This window comes from Ipomoea triloba, chromosome 3, assembly GCF_003576645.1.
Source record: "Ipomoea triloba cultivar NCNSP0323 chromosome 3, ASM357664v1".
NCBI lineage: Eukaryota > Viridiplantae > Streptophyta > Magnoliopsida > Solanales > Convolvulaceae > Ipomoea > Ipomoea triloba.
This window is the reverse complement of record NC_044918.1, coordinates 32,451,428-32,458,843: the sequence shown is the minus strand read 5'-3', so window position 1 is coordinate 32,458,843 and position 7,416 is coordinate 32,451,428.

Genomic DNA, 7,416 nt, shown 5'->3' with positions numbered 1-7,416 from the left:
ATCTAAATTATTTTCTACCGAGAATTCATCTGTTTTAATCCCGAACAGTCCAAAAGAAGATATTTTCCCTTACCCACCACAAGAATGTGACAAGTGTCACTTTCTATGCCACATATCTTCATTTTTATCTTATAAGGGATAATATATAAGCTTTGTTTTCCCATTTTTCCCCTCTTTGGCCGAAATTGGAGAGAGAAAGGGAGAGGATTTTCATCTTCATCTTCTTCCTTGAGTTCAAAGAGCTTCCACAGCCAATTTCTTCATCAAGATCACAAATATTCGGTAAATTTCTATTCTAATCGGTTCAAAAGCTTTATTTTCCTTCCTAGATCTTGAATCCAAGTATAGTTTTCTTAAAATATGTGGTTAGGATGTTATATACTTCCTAGGATTTGTAGGAAAATTTTTGGGTAAGAAAATCCTATTTTACTAATTATTTTAGTATAGTTAGTGTTCTCAAGGATCTAATATTATGTATGTTGTGGATAAATTATGGATTGTGTAGAAGAACCAAAGGAAGTGGAAGAGTGAGCATCTAGAGGAAGTTAGTGAGATTTTCAAGAAGATAAGGTAATCTTTATGTCCACCAAAACCTTTTTCCACCATGATATTCATGAATTTCTTGATAAAGTATGGATATAGAGATCTTAGTAGATGAAAGATTGGTGTGATTGTGGTATATCATGAATATATGTAGATATGTGGATGATTATATAAAGTAACTAGTATACGATTATGTTGTGATGAATATATGTAGTAGACATGTATATGTGTTTACAACCTTATATATATATACGTATATAAATTATATATATATATATATATATACATATATACATCCCTATACATTTATATTGATGATCTTCTTGTCATGATTATTATATATACTTACATATATTTATACCGTAGAAATACATATATACGCATATTATTATTATTATTATTATTATTATTATTGTTATTATTATTTATATATAGATACATTAATACCGTGTATATATACATTATCGTATATGTATTTATATTACCATATATATATACATATTTGGTACTATATACGTGTAAGTGGTGTGTGAGAATACTATATATGTATAAGTGGGTGTGACCTTATATGTGTATGGATATATGAAGGTATATATATATAGATATATATATATATACAAAGGTAGAGTTATACTGTTCAAAGTGCATAAAGTGAGAAAGTAAAGAATGAGACAAAATGAAATCACGGTGTGAAGTTGGAGGATATTCCTTTTTAGCATTCATAATGGAATCACAAACATTGGGCCCCAAAATGATTGGTGTTAACCACTTGAGTAACCTTGTAGAAACAGATCCAGGGTTACTAGAGCTAGTGACTAACCTGCGGGCTTGGAATCCCGACAAGGGGTGTGCACACTAAAGGTCCTAGATCTGCTTCCCCTAGTTGGAATAACTAGGTTGTGGTGAGGTGATGGAAATGAGAAGGAAATTGTGGTGTTAATTGGAATATCTTTAACTTCATTATGGTAAAAGCTAGTTATTTCTATTTAAATGCTTATATGTTTATGAGGATAACTATGAGTATGAGTATGAGTATGATTATGAGTATGATATTGTGCATACATGTGGAACTTGTGATTATTGATACATATTTTTTTTCTTTGATACAATAATGAGGAAATGAATATCTCTTATATGAGAAATCTTGTTGAAAATTTGTTATCATGTGAAATAACTGCTTTTCGTAAACAAAGAATAAAACTATTTTCCAAACCATGATTTTACATGGTGGAGTAGGGATTACTTAGCACTATGTGCTAATCCTGTTTTCCAAATGAATTTCAGGTATGGAGTAGATCTTGTTATCCGAGAGCGATAGAAGAGAAAATGGATCAACTCTTGATGATAGAAATTACTATGGTTTTTGGGTTGTATATNTCAGTGATCTCGAGAAGGAGATTCCACAAAAGGAGCTAAACCTGAAGGTCTTACGAGGCCTTACCAAGGAGTGGGAAATGAAGGTGATCACAATGCGTAATCACAGGGATTTGAAGAACACCACAACCGACCAACTTTTCAGAGATCTCAAAGCCTTCGAATTTGAGATGCTTCCGAGAGATGAGGACGTGGTGGACAGACGGAATGTGGCACTGGTTGCTGATCAACCATCCACCTCTTCAAGGTCAGATCCTAATCCCACTAATATGTTATCTGACGAACAGTTTGCTCTCTTCATGAGGAAATTCAGGAAATTCATGAGGAAGTCAACGGAGAGCAACACAAGTTCACCTTCCTCCTCAAGAAGGAACAATGAGAAACATTCATCCAGAAGGATAGAGGAGGAAAATCAGGGTCTCTGCTACAACTGCAGGAGACCAGGACACTTCAAAGCCGAGTGCCCTTACCCTATGGTAAGTAAGTATCAAGGCCAAGAAGGCAGGGACTCCAGGAGAAAGGAGGAATCCAAAGAAAAGCCAGCACAAAGTGGCTTCAAGGGAGATTCAAGGAAACATCTGCGCAGAAAGGCGCTTGTTGCTGAGGAACTCGGNGACGGAGCCCTACACTTGCTGCTTCAGGAAATTGAAGATGATATGTGCCCAGTCCATTTGTACCGTGTTCCAGACGGCATGAAGGAGTTTGAGGATGTGCAGATTGATTTCGTCTATCCCAAAGGCCTTGCTGATGATGAATTTGATGATTAGGTCAGCGGCTATTGCAAACCTCTCCTTCAAATGATACTTTCGGAGGGCAGAGGTTGCACTTGTCGGTGCGTTATCCAGTCGGATTTTATCCCAAAAAGCTTGCTTGTCCAGATTATAANGCTTGAAACACTTAAAAGGGATCTCGGTATCGCTAACAGCACTCATGCCAAAATCCGGGAAGAAAACAGCAAGCTAACTGCTGAAAGAGATATGCTTAAGAATGTCTCGAAAGAGAATTCTGAGCTAACTCTCAAAGTAAGTGAGTTAGAAGCCAAAGTAATCCTACTGGCTGAAGAGTGCAAAGCTCGAGAGACCAGAGAGCTTAATCTTAGAAAGGTCATAGCATCATACACGAATTCCTCCAAAGCTATGGAGAAAATGGTAAATGAGCACAGACCTACTAGTGATAGAACCGGTCTAGGGTTCCGTCAANCATTGATGAATGCTCAGAGTTTTGGAGGGAGTGGGTACAGTGTTTAGGATTTGGGAAATTTGGGTATGCGGATTTTAGCTTGGTAACGGGTAAAGAAGACGGGTTAATGCTTTTATAAGATGGGAATATGGGTCGGATATGTGGGTTGGTTTAAGAGCTTGACCCAATTGGTGATCCCGGTTGATTTAAAAAGAATAAAAGGTCAGAAATGCCGCTTTATAACGGTTATGAGAAGGTTATATAGTAAGGGTATTTTTGGTAAACCATGTGACGGTTTGGGACTCGAGAAAGTGGGGTTATAGCATGATATGTAGGACTTTATGAGCATGCTCCCACTNTCTAGTTACAGAACTAGAGGTGGCTAATTCTTCTTGTTCTTCTCTCCCTCTCCACTGCTGAATTCCTCACGAGTTCCTTCTCCCTTTCCCTTGGTTCTCCATTTGGTTGAGGGAGCTCCTTTTCCAGAATGGGCAGCTATGGGAGGTCCACTTATACGAGACTCTTCTCCTGATTCCAGTATCCCACCTTTGAGGATTTCCTCGCATTTGGGGATCCATTCACCTTTGATGGGAATAGGATACTTGCTTGCATTATCAGGAAGCTCCGCAATCTTTTCATCCTTCATCAACTCTAGATAGTTTTCTCCTTGAAAGTCTTTGGACTTAACTGCTGATTTCTTCCCTCTATACCAGAATGGTATATCATCTTTTCTTTTCATTTTCTCCATGAAGAAGTTGATGAGATGAACTGAGGAAGAAGCACCATTTTATAGCAAAAACTTATGTGTTGTTAGGGTCACGGGATGCTACATGAATGACCATTCAATGCTGTGTAACTCCAAGGCTGCCATAAAGTTGATGTAACCGCCCCTCACATGCGAAACAGTTCATGGCACTAAATACAATGAGATAAGATTTGACCATTCAACTCAATTCTATCATACCCAATTCTAACCTTAGTTGAGAAAACCTATTTTCACACAATGCCTTTGTGAAAATATCTGCTAGTTGCTCCTCCGTTGCAACATATTCCAACACCATATCCTTTTTCTCAACATGATCTCGGATGAAATGATACTTGATATCAATATGTTTTGTCCTTGAGTGTAACACTGGATTTTGAGTAATAGCTATGGCACTTGTGTTGTCACACATAATCTTAACTTCCTTACACTCAACACCATAGTCAAGTAATTGTTGCTTCATCCATAAAATCTGAGCACAACAACTTCCAGCCGCTACATATTCTGCCTCAGCGGTGCTTGTAGCTATCGAATGTTGTTTCTTGCTAAACCATGAGACAAGTCTTCCACCTAGAAACTGACATGTCCCAGATGTGCTCTTTCGATCAATTTTGCAACCGGCAAAGTCGGCATCTGAATAACCCGTAAGTTCGAAAGATCCACCTCTCGAATACCAAAGTCCAACACTTTGCGTACCCTTGAGATATCTAAGGATCTTTTTAGATGCATTGAGGTGACTTTCCTTAGGACTTGCCTGAAATCTCGCACATACACCTACTGCAAAGGATATATCTGGTCTACTTGCAGTTAAATAAAGAAGAGATATGATAATACCTCGATACGTAGTCTGATCGACCTCTCGACCTTTACTATCAACGTCGATACGTAGAGAGGTTCCTGTTAGGAACATAATGTGTTAGGTTTTGATGATACCAAAATGTATCTTAGAATTCCCTAAGTCTCGAAAGATAGGAATCAATGTAAGTTCGACAAGTAAACTAAGAGCGAAAATACAACCGGGTAACTTGAGCTCAACTCGGAAAATATTTAAGCTTAAGGTAAACTTGTGTGAACATCTTAGAAAGTCTCGTGTTGTAATCCTATAGATAGATCAGAAGAAGGCACGGGACAACACTGGAGGAATAAGGGTCTGCGAGACATCAACTAAGTCTCGAGACATAAGNTCTAGTTACAGAACTAGAGGTGGCTAATTCTTCTTGTTCTTCTCTCCCTCTCCACTGCTGAATTCCTCACGAGTTCCTTCTCCCTTTCCCTTGGTTCTCCATTTGGTTGAGGGAGCTCCTTTTCCAGAATGGGCAGCTATGGGAGGTCCACTTATACGAGACTCTTCTCCTGATTCCAGTATCCCACCTTTGAGGATTTCCTCGCATTTGGGGATCCATTCACCTTTGATGGGAATAGGATACTTGCTTGCATTATCAGGAAGCTCCGCAATCTTTTCATCCTTCATCAACTCTAGATAGTTTTCTCCTTGAAAGTCTTTGGACTTAACTGCTGATTTCTTCCCTCTATACCAGAATGGTATATCATCTTTTCTTTTCATTTTCTCCATGAAGAAGTTGATGAGATGAACTGAGGAAGAAGCACCATTTTATAGCAAAAACTTATGTGTTGTTAGGGTCACGGGATGCTACATGAATGACCATTCAATGCTGTGTAACTCCAAGGCTGCCATAAAGTTGATGTAACCGCCCCTCACATGCGAAACAGTTCATGGCACTAAATACAATGAGATAAGATTTGACCATTCAACTCAATTCTATCATACCCAATTCTAACCTTAGTTGAGAAAACCTATTTTCACACAATGCCTTTGTGAAAATATCTGCTAGTTGCTCCTCCGTTGCAACATATTCCAACACCATATCCTTTTTCTCAACATGATCTCGGATGAAATGATACTTGATATCAATATGTTTTGTCCTTGAGTGTAACACTGGATTTTGAGTAATAGCTATGGCACTTGTGTTGTCACACATAATCTTAACTTCCTTACACTCAACACCATAGTCAAGTAATTGTTGCTTCATCCATAAAATCTGAGCACAACAACTTCCAGCCGCTACATATTCTGCCTCAGCGGTGCTTGTAGCTATCGAATGTTGTTTCTTGCTAAACCATGAGACAAGTCTTCCACCTAGAAACTGACATGTCCCAGATGTGCTCTTTCGATCAATTTTGCAACCGGCAAAGTCGGCATCTGAATAACCCGTAAGTTCGAAAGATCCACCTCTCGAATACCAAAGTCCAACACTTTGCGTACCCTTGAGATATCTAAGGATCTTTTTAGATGCATTGAGGTGACTTTCCTTAGGACTTGCCTGAAATCTCGCACATACACCTACTGCAAAGGATATATCTGGTCTACTTGCAGTTAAATAAAGAAGAGATATGATAATACCTCGATACGTAGTCTGATCGACCTCTCGACCTTTACTATCAACGTCGATACGTAGAGAGGTTCCTGTTAGGAACATAATGTGTTAGGTTTTGATGATACCAAAATGTATCTTAGAATTCCCTAAGTCTCGAAAGATAGGAATCAATGTAAGTTCGACAAGTAAACTAAGAGCGAAAATACAACCGGGTAACTTGAGCTCAACTCGGAAAATATTTAAGCTTAAGGTAAACTTGTGTGAACATCTTAGAAAGTCTCGTGTTGTAATCCTATAGATAGATCAGAAGAAGGCACGGGACAACACTGGAGGAATAAGGGTCTGCGAGACATCAACTAAGTCTCGAGACATAAGCAGAGTTCGAGAGGTAGGACCTCTCGATACAACAATCCAGTTCGAGACATAAGCAGAATTCGAGAGGTAGGACCTCTCGATACAACAATCCAGTTCGAGACATAAGCAGAGTTCGAGAGATAGATCTCTCGATACATGGGGATCAAGACATCAAACAATCGAGACATCAATCTTGGTCTCGATAAACTGACATTTCTCCAAAAGGCTGAATGACGGTCAGGAAGCATGAATAAAGTTTGGAGAAGAAGAATATCATGGAGATAAAATATTAAGGAGGTGCCAGAAGTGGATGCCACATCAGAATTCCACAACAAACGGATAGAAGGTGCACTAATCCAAAGTCGGTCTTATTCCCTAAAACGAGGATCAATGGGAATTTAAAAAGAGTAACTTTTACCAAAAGTAGCAAGTGGAGCATGGACTCAAGAAAGTGGATTATGGAATATCCACTACCAAACAAAAGGTTCAAGTTACAAGACCACCACTCCATGAAAAATGCTGAAAAGATGCAAGTCCCATACACAGCATGGGAGACAAATTTCAAACGGAATAATTTTCCCTCCAACGGAATTATTCCTTAACTCTCATATAAAAAGGACGTGAAGACACAAGTTAAAAAAAGATAGGGGGAAAGAAGTCTTGGTCAGAAGAAGTGAGTTCATTCTGAAAATCTTAAGAGGTGTCTATTTCAAACGTTCAAGTGCCTGAGCTCAATCCGGAATATCATCCTAATATTCAAAATAGCGAGAGAACACATCTTAGTGTTTGAGAGAGTTACAAAGCTTA